This window comes from Grammomys surdaster, unplaced genomic scaffold, assembly GCF_004785775.1.
Source record: "Grammomys surdaster isolate TR1022 unplaced genomic scaffold, NIH_TR_1.0 126313, whole genome shotgun sequence".
NCBI lineage: Eukaryota > Metazoa > Chordata > Mammalia > Rodentia > Muridae > Grammomys > Grammomys surdaster.
Window position 1 is genome coordinate 7,023,065 of NW_021621113.1, and position 13,657 is coordinate 7,036,721.

Sequence of the window (13,657 nt, forward strand, 5' to 3'; positions counted from 1 at the left end):
GGCAGGAGAGACTGGGAGGAGCATGGAGGAAGGATGGCCTAGGGGTGGGGAAGGGAGCTTCCTGCTTTCAAACCTGGGGGTGGATGAAACTAACCTTGAGGTTCCAAGACCTGTAGATGAGTTGTGAGTTCTCAGAAGCAGCACAGGCAGAGCATACAGAGCAGCAAGAAGACACCAGCAGAATTGTTTCCAGACTTGGAGCTGTGTGTCCTGGGCAAGGAATCTTGTTTTCATGATTTGACAACTCAGGCCTGAGGCTGAATCTATGAGTCTTTCACATCCCCCTCAAAAAAAAAAAAAAAAAGAAAAGGAAAGAAAAAAAAGAAAAGAAAGAAAAGGCCGGGCGGTGGTGGCTCACGCCTTTAATCCCAGCACTTGGGAGGCAGAGGCAGGCGGATTTCTGAGTTCGAGAGTTCGAGGCTAGCCTGGTCTACAGAGTGAGTTCCAGGACAGCCAGGGCTACTCAGAGAAACTCTGTCTCGAAAAACCAAAAAAAAAAAAAAAAAAAAAGAAAAGAAAGAAAAAGAAGGAAGGAAGGAAGAAAGAGAGAAAGAAAGAAAGAAGGAAAGAAAGAAAGGAAGGAAGGAAGAAAGAAAGCAGGCAGCTTCTGGAGTACCTGCTGCAACAATAATCCTTATTTTTAATTTACGTATTTTGAGACATGATCTAAGTCATTCTTTGGCTGGGTTTAAATTCAGGATCCTCCTGTCTCAGCCTCTGAATTCTGGAATTGCAGGCCTATATTACTCTGCTGACCAGTAAATTATTTTAAAAAGAAGCAACAAAGGGCTGGAGAGATGACTCAGAGATTAAGAGCCCTGGTTGCTCTTCCAGAGGATCCAGGTTCAATTCCCGGCACCTACATGGCAGCTTACAGCTGTCTGTAATTCCAGTTTCAGGGAGTCCAGCATTCTCACACAGACAGACACACATGCAGGCAAAACATCAATGCACTTTTTTTTCTTTTTTTTTTCTTTTTCTTTTTATTTTTTTTTTATTTTTTATTTTTTTGGTTTTTCCAGACAGAGTCTCTCTGTGTAGCCCTGGCTGTCCTGGAACTCACTCTGTAGACCAGGCTAGCCTCGAACTCTCGAACTCAGAAATCCACCTGCCTCTGCCTCCCAAGTGCTGGGATTAAACACGCCACCACCGCCCGGCATAAATCATTAAAATAAAAAGCATGCTAGCTCTTGGGAGATAGAAGCAGGTGGAGCTCTATGAGTCTGAGGCTAGCCTGGTCGACATAGTGGGTTCCAAGTTCTAAGATAGAACTACATAGTAAGATTCTGGCTCAAAACAAAAATAAACCAAAACAACTAAAAAGCCCTGTATATTGATAATCTGTAACTCTAGCAACTGTTATATAAATACATGGCAGGTGTGTTTTGTTTTAAAGCTTGAGTTCCTGTAATCTTAGACCTCAGGGTAGAGCAGCAGGAAGGGATCAAGGGCAGTTATGTCTATATGGTGACTTTGAGGCTAGCCTGGGCTACCTGGGACTCTATCTGAAAACACAGATCAAGCAAATGATCGGACAAGAGAAGGGAACTAAGAGAGTGGGGTGGATGTAGGATTCATAATAAAAATGCTGGATGGATGCTATCACTGGCTCTGTGGAGGCTCAGGGCCACTGAGATCCAGGAGCTGGCAGCGAGACTGGATTAGTTTCTGGGCCAGGCCCCATTTCCTCTGTTCCTTGGGCTCTTTATTTCAAGTGAATAATTTCTGGAAAAAAATCCTTTAAAAAGTGTGTGTGTGCATGCACACACACGAGTGTTTTACCTGTATATATATATATATATCCCGCTGTGTACACCATGTGTGTGCCTGGTGCCTGTGAAGGCCAGAAGAGGACATCAGGTAGGCTCTAGAACCGGAGCTATAGCTGTTGATGGTAATCCAACCTGGCTCCTTTGTAAGAACCGCAAGTGCTCTTAACCACTGAGCCATCTCTCCAATCACCTCCTGAAGTCTCTTAAGACTTCATGTTTTGGGATTTGGGTGAAGAAGTGTCATCTTACTCAGGGAGGGCTGAGAGGGGATTATTGGGAGGACAAACAGGTAAACACAGTCCAGCATCCAGGAATTAGAAGCCAGCTATTGATTTTTGCTGTCGGCAGAGCTATGGGAGAGTCCTCAAAACTGTTTGACGGTGCCCTAACTTATACAAAACAGAGCTGTGGTCCCAGTGATTCTGGGCAATAATTATCTGCACTTGACTGATGAAAAAAAAAAAGAGTCATCCAAGTTCATAACTGGTGGAGTCGTTTGAACTTGAGTCCAGGTCCCTCTGACATCTCAGGCACTTCTGGGGCTGCTCTCAGGCACTTCCAGGCCTGCTCTCGAGGGCACCGATCCAGTCTGTGCTGTTGCTTTGTTCTCTTTAAGGTGGTGCCTCACACGCATTAGGCTTGTACTCTCCAGCCCCTGATTAAATCTTGGTTCCCTCTCCTTCTCCCTTAGCTCTGCAGCCCAGCTCCTGCCTCACTCTTTCCCTCTGGCTTAGTCTATGCGGAGTCTTATTTACATGCCAGATGGTAGAGGGGTTTCCCCTGGCTTCTCTTATATGGTTCAGGACTTTTGTCACAAGCTTAGATAAAACCTAAGAGGGCCCTGGGGGCCTTGAGCTCCTGAGATCAAGCTGAGAAAGAAAAGAAGTGAGAGTCTGATCTAGGAGAAGGGGAGGATTGTGTGGTGGGGGAGGTGACAGGCACCTCCTCCTATCACCTACCTTCTTTGCTGCCCTCAGACCCTACTGTCTCAGCTGCTATACCTAGGAGAGGTGTCTGGGAGCCAGGAATGCTGTAGGAGACAGGAGGTCCATGCTGAAGTCCAAGATTGCCCTGCTGAAAACTGGACAAGTGTATCTCCCTTCTCTTGAGAAGCAGCTAGAAAGGCTGAGCCCCACAGCTGGCCGTGTGGTAGTTACTTCCTGCTGGGAATGTGTGCGATAACTTAAACTCCTCTTTTATCACTTAAAAAACATATAGTGCTTGCACGTGTGTGTGTGTGTGTGTGTGTGTGTGTGTGTGGCCATGTTGTTCAGAAGTGGGAATTTGAGCTATATAGGGTTGTGACCACCAGAAATGGTTGCTGGGAATTGAACTCAGGTCCTCTGGAGGAGCAGCAAGCACTCTTAACCACTGAGCCATTTCTCTAGCCTGGATATAAACTTTTTTTTTTTGTAAAGTATCAGTGTGGGGCGCCGGCATGCCACTGTTTGTATGGAGGCTGGAGAACAACTTTCAGGAATTGGTTCATTCCTTCTTCAGTGTGGGTCCCAAAGACTGAACTGGACAACCAGCTTGGCTGTTAGCTCCTCTACCCATCCAGCATTTCACAAACCCCTTAAGCTTAATTTTATTTTTGTATTTTCTAGCCCTTGGTATCAAACCCATGACTGTACACTAAGCATGTGCTCTACCACTGTCCTTCACTCCAGTTAAGAAACATTATCTTGCAAACCCCTCAAAGTTTCCTTTTTGGATTCTGAGATGTGAGGAGTGAGATGTATACTGGGGACATTTGGGGTGGGACATGAGAATGCTGGGGGAACATCTTTAAGGAATTGGACACGAAGAGATGTCTGCTGTCTGCCCATACCCAAGAAGGGAAGTAGGACTTCAAGCCCTTGCCTCTCTTGGCCTCTGAACAGCTACATTCTGTCTCAACAGCATCTGAGTAGACAGAAGTTTGGTTGCCAAACTGAGAGGACTCTGAGAAAGCCCCATTTGACAGATGGGAAAACTGAGGGCAAGGCAGAGGCAATACTAGAGCTACAGGCTAGAGTTACCAATGTGTGTACTCCTCTGGACACTTTCTCTGCCTCGACAAAGCAGGAGTCTGTCCACACACCCCATGCCTCTCACACGAATTGAGACCAAATTCCTTAGAGTGATGGTCAAATCCCCACTCCCTGCCAGCCTTCTTTCTTAGCATCAGACCTCATTTGGTAACACCTTCTACCAACCAGTGAACACCACTTCCTAGCTGGCCTGCATCCACACTTGCCTGTAGCTAGCTGCCTGTGGCTACGGATAACTGGGTTCACTTGAAAGGGGGGCTGGGAATGAAAGGGGGACAGAGGGCGAAAAGAGATGAAGCCAAGACAAGGTATTCTGATCAAGGCTTGAAGTTTAATGGTCAGCTCTCAATATAAAGGGAAAGCCACAGCCCCACCACCAAATCCCTTCTTGCTTCAGCCTGCGTGGGTGAGGGGTATATATCCTTAATCACAGCCTGAGGTGTCTCAAGGCAAACTCAGCAGGCAGTCTATTCTTCTCAGCTCCTGTAGCAGGCTGTGGTGTCACCAAGGTGAGTAACACCTCCTGAGTCCTATTGTTTGGTCTACTGTGGTAAACAAGATCCTTCAGGCCTGCTCAAGCCTGGGGGTGGGGCACAATTCCCCCTTTTTAGTTTTAAAGATGGCAGTGGCAGCAGCTGGACAGGGCACAAGATTTCATCCTGTCTAGGGTAAAGAGTGGCCAGGTGACCGTGCCTGGCTTAGGTTGGCGTCTTTATTGCTCCTATATTACCCATCCTTGAGGAACATACATAGCATATTGATGTAAGCCTCTGTCTTAGGTCTATAGGAACTCAAGAACACTCTTACCCGTCATTGACTAACCGGCCATCATTAGCACACTCTTACCCATATAGACCAAAGCCACATTCAGACCCAAGGACCTGTGGGCATGCACTCAATGCAATTCTTCATAGCGATGGATAACTGTCATGATGAATAGCCGAGCTTGGCAAGAGCGATCCTGTGTGAAGGCAACCTATCTGTTTGAGACACAAGGTTCAAAGGTTAAAAGCAACATGATTATCCAAGCAATGTAGAAAATAAGGTTGAAATCAGAAATGTTCCATTATCTAATCCAACTGCTGGTTAACAGGGATTAGACGCAAGATCTGGCCACCAAGCATATAGTGGGTGGCTTTAAGTATTGATGGAGACTACATGCCAGGTTAAATCAGCTGATAAGGATTTTGAGCCATCTTCATCATTAGAATCATAATTATTAGGCTCAAGATCTGTGTTCACTTGATGGACCAATCTTTTTTTTTTTTTTTTTTTTGTTTTTTTTGTTTTTTTCAAGACAGGGTTTCTCTGTGTAGCCCTGGCTGTCCTGGAACTCACTCGGTAGACCAGGCTGGCCTCGAACTCAGAAATCCGCCTGCCTCTGCCTCCCAAGTGCTGGGATTAAAGGCGTGTGCCACCACCGCCCGGCTTGATGGACCAATCTTTCAGGCAGCCATCGGGCTCCATTTTCTTTTTCTGAGAAAATGCGGACCAAGCCACGACTCCAAATTAAAACAGGGTTGGAACCATTCCAACTATTAGGGGGTCTCTCCATTTGACCCTGGCAAATGAGCTGGAAGTGACTAGATGCCAGTGGTGATCCACTGCAGATGGACCTTTAGCATCAGTTTGCAGAAAATTTAAAATAAGACAAAAGCAAGGTGTGCTTTTGGTGTCTTTAGGGGGTATAATTCCCCTTTTTAGTTTTTTTTTTTTTTTAAAGATTTATTTATTTATTATATATGAATACACTGTAGCTGTCTTCAGACACACCAGAAGAGGGCAGCGAATCTCATTACGGATGGTTGTAAGCCACCATGTGGTTGCTGGGATTTGAACTCAGGACCTCTGAAAGAGCAGTCAGTGCTCTTAACCACTGAGCCATCTCTCCAGCCCCCCCTTTTTAGTTTTTAAAAGCCAATTTTTTCAGAGTTCCTTGCGAAACCATAGAATAAGCACCAGTAGCTGCTTTTCCCACACTCAGAGAGTTGTGAGGATATTATTTTAAAGTTCCACAGTATGTGTTTTACAATTCCTTGTCCTTGAGGGTAACAAGGAATCTCAGTAATAAGGATAATATTAAATTGTCAACAAAACATCTCAAATGTTTAACTGTAATAGCCAGTTCCATTGTCTATAATCTGATATGGAACACCAAGCATAGAAAACTAATGTAGGCAGTAACTAATTATAATTTTTAGTTGCTTTTTTTGTTAAAGCCGTTGCAACTAGAAAGCCTAAAAGGGTATCAAGTCACATGTACATATTTTAATTTTCCAAAATTAAAAATGAGTAACATCCATTTGCCATAATTGATTACGTGTAAGTCCTCAAGGCTTAACACCATTATGAAAAATTTGAGGACACTGAGAACAAGTTTTTGCAATTTAACTTGCACACTTTCTAGAAATGCCAAATTATTGTCTCAAGCTATTATTTTGATGATGTAAAGAATAAGACTGTATGGCCAATTGTTTCTGTAAGGTCTATAATTTGGCTGGTATAAGAATCTGCTCTGTCATTGCCCTGTGGTCCAGGCACTCCAATATGAGCTCTTAAATGTCTTATAAAGTTAAGAAACAGTACATGTTTCTTAAATTAAGCTGTAGTTGTATAAATAACTGTAAAATTTGAGAATTACCCATATCTAAAAAAGGAACAATTTAAAGTAATTATAAACCATGAGTCATATACTGGCTATGAGTATACAAATTGAAAGCTTGATTGTTCAGCATTTCAAACAGTGGCTACAGCACATAATTCTATTATTTGTGCTGAAGCAGGGGAAAACTCAAGAAAATGAACATGTGATCTAATTACATATACTGTCTTCTCAATAGATGAGCTATCTGTAAATACAGTAAACATCTTTTCTATGGGCTGCATGCAAATTTACAGGAAATACAAAAGCATGTATAGAGAAAAACTGTAACAACTTTTCTTATGGATAATGATTATCAAATTTGCCTAAAAAGTTTGCCATGTAATAGGCCAAATATCATTATTTTTCAATAACCAATTTAATTGCTATTTGGAATAAGGAATAAACATTTCATCCAAAATACTTTAAGGATTCTATCTTACAATGCTGTATCAACACTGCAATAGTTTCATAATAGGATGTTCAAACTTTACTTGCAGATGAAGAAAGATGAATCCACATTAATGGTTTCTTTTGCCAAAGGGTTTCTGTGAGCACATAAGTAGCAATAACGCAAACAGCCAACAATTTTTCATAGTCTATAATTTATCTGTTGATTACTAACAGCTTACTCTACTATCAGCAAAGCTATTCCTCCTTTATTAGTTAGTTGTCGAGGGGAATTAGGACTTGCATTCCCCTTGAGAATATCAAACAGAGGTTCAAGTTCTCTTATGGTAAGGTTAAGATGAGGTTTTAGCCAATTAATATCTCCTAACAACTTTTTTTTTTTCCAAGACAGGCTTTCCCTGTGTAGCCCTGGCTGTCCTGGAACTCACTCTGTAGACCAGGCTGGCCTCGAACTCAGAAATCCGCCTGCCTCTGCCTCTCAAGTGCTGGGATTAAAGGCGTGCGCCACCACTGCCCAGCTCTCCTAACAACTTTTGAAAATCATTAAAAGTAAACCACTTTTTTTGTATGTACACCTGCAAGCCAGAAGAGGGCACTGAATCCCATTACAGATGGTTGTGAGCCACCATGTAGTTGCTGGGAATTGAACTCTTAATATTTTTGGTTGTGAGCCTAGCCTTTAATGGCTGAGTCATCTCTCCAGCTCCAACTATCCATTCTTATTGGAATTTTCTGTGTCACAATATGCTTAAGATATAACTGAGATCCCAAATATTGAAAAGATATTGCCTTTGAATCTTTTCTGGAGCAACGAGCACTCCAAAATTTTAAAGCTCATTGTATTAGATCAAAGGCTTATAGAAAAACACTTTTAGAGAGATCAGCTAATAAAATATCATACAATGAATAGTATATACTGAGTCGAGTGGTGGTGGCACATGCCTGTAATCCCAGCACTTGGGAGGCAGAGGCAGGTGGATTTCTGAGTTGAAGGCCAGCCTGGTCTACCGAGTGAGTTCCAGGACAGCCAGGGCTATACAGAGAAACCCTGTCTCGAAAAACCAAAAAACAAAAACAGAATAGTATATACTGAGAGATTTAAATGTTTAACCTTTTGTATTAAAGCAACAACAATTTTTTATATAATGTAAAGCTATTAACCATTCCTTGAGGCAAACCTTTTGAATGATATTGCTTCATGGTCTCTCAAAAATTATAAGCAAATTCACTGAATGTAAACCTCTCACCTTTACCAGGATGTAAAGGAACAGTATAAAGACAATCTTCTAAATCTATAATGATTCTATATGCATTTACTAGAACGGCAGCTGGAGTAGGCAAGTCAGGCTGTAATGCCCCATTTGTTTCATAAATCTTAAGTTTGAACTTTGTTTTGGATTAATTGATTAATAATCAATTCCTTGTAGCTGAGTGAGAGTATCAGATAAAAGCCAATCTTGTCCTCTAATAATTGTTACATCAGCCCCTATTAATCCTTCAAAACCTTTCCTTCAATTATTAGCTGAAGATTAGGTCTCTTGCTAGTAATAGATCAATACACATCAATACTCAATACACATCAGAGGAACCAAAGCCATCTTGTCCTCTCTCATTCTCAACAGATTCTGAAGGAAGCGGATGCAAAGGAACTAAAACAAGTTGAGAAATCCTTTGCCAGCAGGTACAGCTACTGGAGGGAAGCAGGTGTAATTTTAATTCCTCCAGCATAATTATTATCTATGACTCCTGGCCCATAAGCTGTTGTGAATGTCTTTGGGCCTGAGGCTGACCCCTCCCCCTCAAGGAACAAGCAAGGCAATAAACAAATTCTGCAAAACACCTTTCTAGGGGTTGGTCAGGATGACCAAGACAAAAGGAATGTCTGTCACCCAAGCTTCTGCTGAACCCAATCTGCATTGTCTTAATTTAAATGTAAATGTTCTTAATCTGGGCCTATTTCCTGAGGCCTGGCACAAAGATTATCTTTTTTGTAGGCCTGTACTGTGCCATAGCTGTTTTTAATACTTTAATTCAACTCTACCTGCTGTCTCCTCCTTTCTATAAACATGGGCAAGTCAAAAAATCCCAAACTCAAGATTGAACTGCCAACTGCAGCCAATGGAATAGTGGCAGTTTAACTATATTTTTAAGTTTCTTTTTCAATATTAGAGTATAGTCATAATTTTGGGAAGCAAAACCAATTTTTAACAATGTAAACAGTCCATTTTCTCTAAAATCTACACCAAGTAGATTACCTTTATGTTACAAAGTTTTGCTGCCAATGCTTATATATGAATGCATGATAGTGAAGCTTTTTTTGTTGTTGTTTTGGTTTTTCAAGACAGGGTTTCTCTGTGTAGCCCTGGCTGTCCTGGAACTCACTTGGTAGACCAGGCTGGCCTCGAACTTAGAAATCCGCCTGGCTCTGCCTCCCAAGTGCTGGGATTAAAGGCGTGTGCCACCACCGCCCAGTGATAGTGAAACTTTTAATATCTCATTTTTTTTGTTTTGGTTTGGTTTTTTTGTTTTTTGTTTTTTTGTTTTTTTGGTTTTTTTTTTGTTTTTTTGTTTTTGAGACAGGGTTTCTCTGAGTAGCTCAGGCTGTCCTGGAACTCACTCTGTAGACCAGGCTGGCCTCGAACTCAGAAATTCACCTGCCTCTGCCTCCCAAGTGCTGGGATTAAAGGCGTGCACCACCACTGCCCGGCTTTATATCTCATTAAAGAGACATTGTTTTAAATCTTTTATACATCTGGTTTCTGGATGACTCCAACCCTGAGTTACCAGTTTTAAGCCAAATTTCTGTCACCAAGATTGCAAATTTTTAATCAAACCCAATAACTTATAGGCCAATAATCTATAACCAAGACATGTAGAACATATTTATACCTTTAAAACCAATCAGAAACAAAAATGAAGTGGCTACACATCTTATATATTTAGACTAAACAAAATTTTCTTGCTTTTTCTAGCTGTAATTTCAAGAAAAAGCACCTTGTCACAGAGATTTTTCTGGGACAAACAACTCTCAGCTTTCTTACACAATTCAAAAAGCTGCTGGTCTCTTTAAGAGCAACTTATGCCGACAATCAATTTCTGGAAAGGCTTCTCTAGCTCAGCTTGACTCTTAGCTACAGGTGTAGGGTAACTTATCTGTGTACATTAAGACTACCTTTAAAACAAAATTAAACTAGATCAAGGGGTGGATACGTAGCAGCTTTAACCGTTTTTGTCTTTTGAACATGAAACATAGAATACCAAACATTTAGACAATGAAGCAAAAAACAAACAATTGACACATGTGGACATTGGCTCGCCAAGGACAGACAACAAAGACCTCTAGGAGCCAAAGAGAAACTCAGGATGTCTCCTGAATTTCCTCCTGTTCCTAGGAGATCTCTGAAACAGCCTTTCCATTCTTTTTTTTTGCTGACACAGCTCAGAGAGAGGACAACTGCTTTTCTGAAACCCCTTCTCTCTCATATTCAAGATCTAACTCTTCATCTCTTTCTCTAGGAGACGTAGAGGGCAGCCATTGATAGTTACTGCTCAGAGCCCTGCCTTTTTAGTCTTCCAATTCCTTCTAACCCTGCTCCTCTCGCCTGAGGGAGCTCTTAGGCTGCAGGGCAAATGCCTATTCAGAATCCTCTGGTCCCATAATTTGCTGTCACCTCCTAGGTGAGGTCAGCGTGGGGTCAACACTTACTCAACCTAGACCGTATCCCCTTAAACACACTTCCTGCAAACACAGCCATAACTAGCATCAGTGCTGTTCCTTGCTTACCAAGTGCCTAGGATACTCTTCTTCCGTTTTCCATGGAGCTCCACCCAAGACAGTGTTCCTCATTTTCAGGTCCCTCGTTAGCATCATTCTGTAGCTGCCTTCAGCCAAGGATAAGTGGGTTCACCTGAAAGGGGGGCTGGGAATGAAAGGGGGACAGAGGGCGAAAAGAGATGAAGCCAAGACAAGGTATTCTGATCAAGGCTTGAAGTTTAATGGTCAGCTCTCAATATAAAGGGAAAGCTCCACCACCACCACCACCGAACCCCTTCTTGCTTCAGCCCCTGTAGGTGAGAGGAATCTATCCTTAATCACAGCTTGAGGTGTCTCAAGGCAAGCTCAGCAGGCAGTCTATTCTTCTCAGCTCCTGTAGCAGGCTGTGGTGTCACCAAGGTGAGTAACACCTCCTGAGTCCTATTGTTTGGTCTACTGTGGTAAACAAGATCCTTCAGGCCTGCTCAAGCCTGGGGGAAGCCTGACTGCCTTAGGCTCTCCAACACCTCTGCCCTTCCTCATCGTTCATATCCAAAGTCCTTACCCAGAGAAATTTTCCACTTCCTCTGTGAAACTCCCTCCAACATGGAGGTGATCTTCCACCTTTGTAAGGAGCAGGCCCTTAAACAGGACCAACTCCATTTTGTAATAGGAAACTTGTAAGACATGTCTGGACATGTCTGGTACTTGTAAAGGCAAGTCTGAAAATGAAGCTGTGCTGAGATAACCAGACACGAGTGGTTATCTTCCATGTACGTCATCAGTAACTCCAAATTCAGCATAAAAGAGGAGCCTGTCCGAAGCACTTCATCACACTTGTAGCCATGACTGGCTAACGTGATCCTCCGGACAAAGCCTCCTCAGCACCCGGTCATCAAAGAATTAACCGAGAGACTAACACCTTCAACTTCGTGGTCGAGCTCCGCTTGGACTTCAAGCCGAGAGACAACGAACGCCTCCAGCTTCGTGGTCAAGCACCCTACGAGGTCAAATTATCTGGAAGCCACAGCCTGACCCTGCCTTACCGGACTCTGGACCTGTAACCCAAAACCAACATAAGGACTCAGGTCGTATAATCCATGAATGAATGACTTGTCTATTGCTATGCTTATTTCTTTGGTAATTAGCAACTTATTAGCAACTTATTAGGCATATTGTTAGAGGCAACCTATAGTAAATGTGACAATATCTTGTCGTAGCAATAACCTTAGCATTTGCGTTTGTGTTGGCTTGCTGTGCATTATCATTAAAGAAGCAACTGAATTCCACAAACAAGTGCTTCTTTGGCCACTCTAAAGATGACTGTGTTTCCTGAGCTGGTGTGTAGCTTGGTAGAGCGCTTCCCTAGAAGGCCAAGATTTCATGCCCAGCCACACATAATTCCAGTGTGTTGGTATAGCCCTGTAATCCCAGCTTTAGGGAGGATTAGAGGTTCAAGGTCATCCTTGGCTACATAGTGAGTTTGAGACCAGACTGAGCTACATGAGACCTCATCTCAACAAAACAATAAAAGATTGTACCTTCTTTTGTGATCTGAACTAGAACTTGTCACCTCTCCAACCCAGTAGAGGGTTGAACATGGGACCAACAAGTGTCAGGGACCACAGAAGAATGACTGAAGTTTAAGGTGTCCACTTTTACCCCATTGCCAATCCTTAGCATTGGTTGGTAACTATGGGCAACCCCTGGCTTTATACTGAGGAATTGCCAGTGCAGAAAAGAATTCTCAGGATGAGAGAAGAGAGGCCTGCATTGGGGTTGCATTGATCCTAAAAGCATTTGTCTGTTCCAGAAGAGATGTCTCAGAAAGTGAACAGAGCTGGGTAGTGGCAGAAGCAGCGGAGATGAGCGTTTTATAGAAGAATCTTGACAATAGACTCTTCAATGTGACTTCTGAGCACCTCCCCCTGGAATATGCAAAGGCACATAGGACAAGAGCTGAAAGTTAGAAAAAATAGCCAAATGGAGATGTGAGAATGGAGAAACCCAGTATTAGAAGAGTACAGAGGACAGGATGGGCCTCGGGTTGGATATAACTGAAGAGAAAATTAGTGCCAGGGAAGGCAGATCATAAGGAAATAAATGTTTCATTTCTCAAGCACCTGCTCTGTGCCTGGTGCTCTTTTGCTATTGTTGTTTTTGTTTGTTTGTTTGTTTGTTTGTTTTTTGGCTCTGGGGATAAAGCAGTGAATAGAAAGATGAGGTCTCCACTCATGGATTAGACATTCCAATGGGAAAGACAAAGACAGACTGGCATTTTCACGTTTCCATGAATGCTGAGGAAGTCGACATTTGAGAAAAGAGAAATGGAGAAAGAGCACCGAGACAAGTGGTCAGGACAGGCCACTCAGAGAAAGTGCTCATGTGAGACTCAGAAGAGAGTGTGTAGACACACAAGCACCTTACATTACTATTCCACCCAATTGGGCAATATTCTCTCTCCTCTCTCTGACCCTCTCCTTCTTCCCCAATCCTTGTTTGAAACAGAGTCTTACCGTGTAGCCCAGGTTACCCCTAAACTTGTGATCTTCCCACTGCTGCCTCTGCCGCCGAATGCTGGGCTTACAGGCATGTGACTTACACAACAGGCATGGGCTTCCAGGCCATGGAGCACAACTGTCCCCAGGGCCTACCACAGGCCCACACAGAATGAATACCCCTAATGCATTTGTTCCATGATGAACTGGGATGAAGTGCGGGGGGTGGAGGGGAGGGATGGAGGTGTTCCACACACCTCCCAGTGTGATCATGTGATCTGCTCTAAGATTTTTATTGTCACTGTGAGAGATGTGTTTAGTAGCACCATTGATCACTCAAGCTATATCTTTGCTACTGTTGGTGAGACATGATTTCTCTCTGGTAATGCAGACTAGCCTGGACCTTGCAATGTAGCCCAAACTGGCCTCAAACTTCTATCAAGGTAAACTATCCATCCATCCATCCAACCAACCATCCATCCATCCATCCATCCATCCATTCAACCATCCATCCATCCAACCATCCATCCAACCAACCATCCATCCAT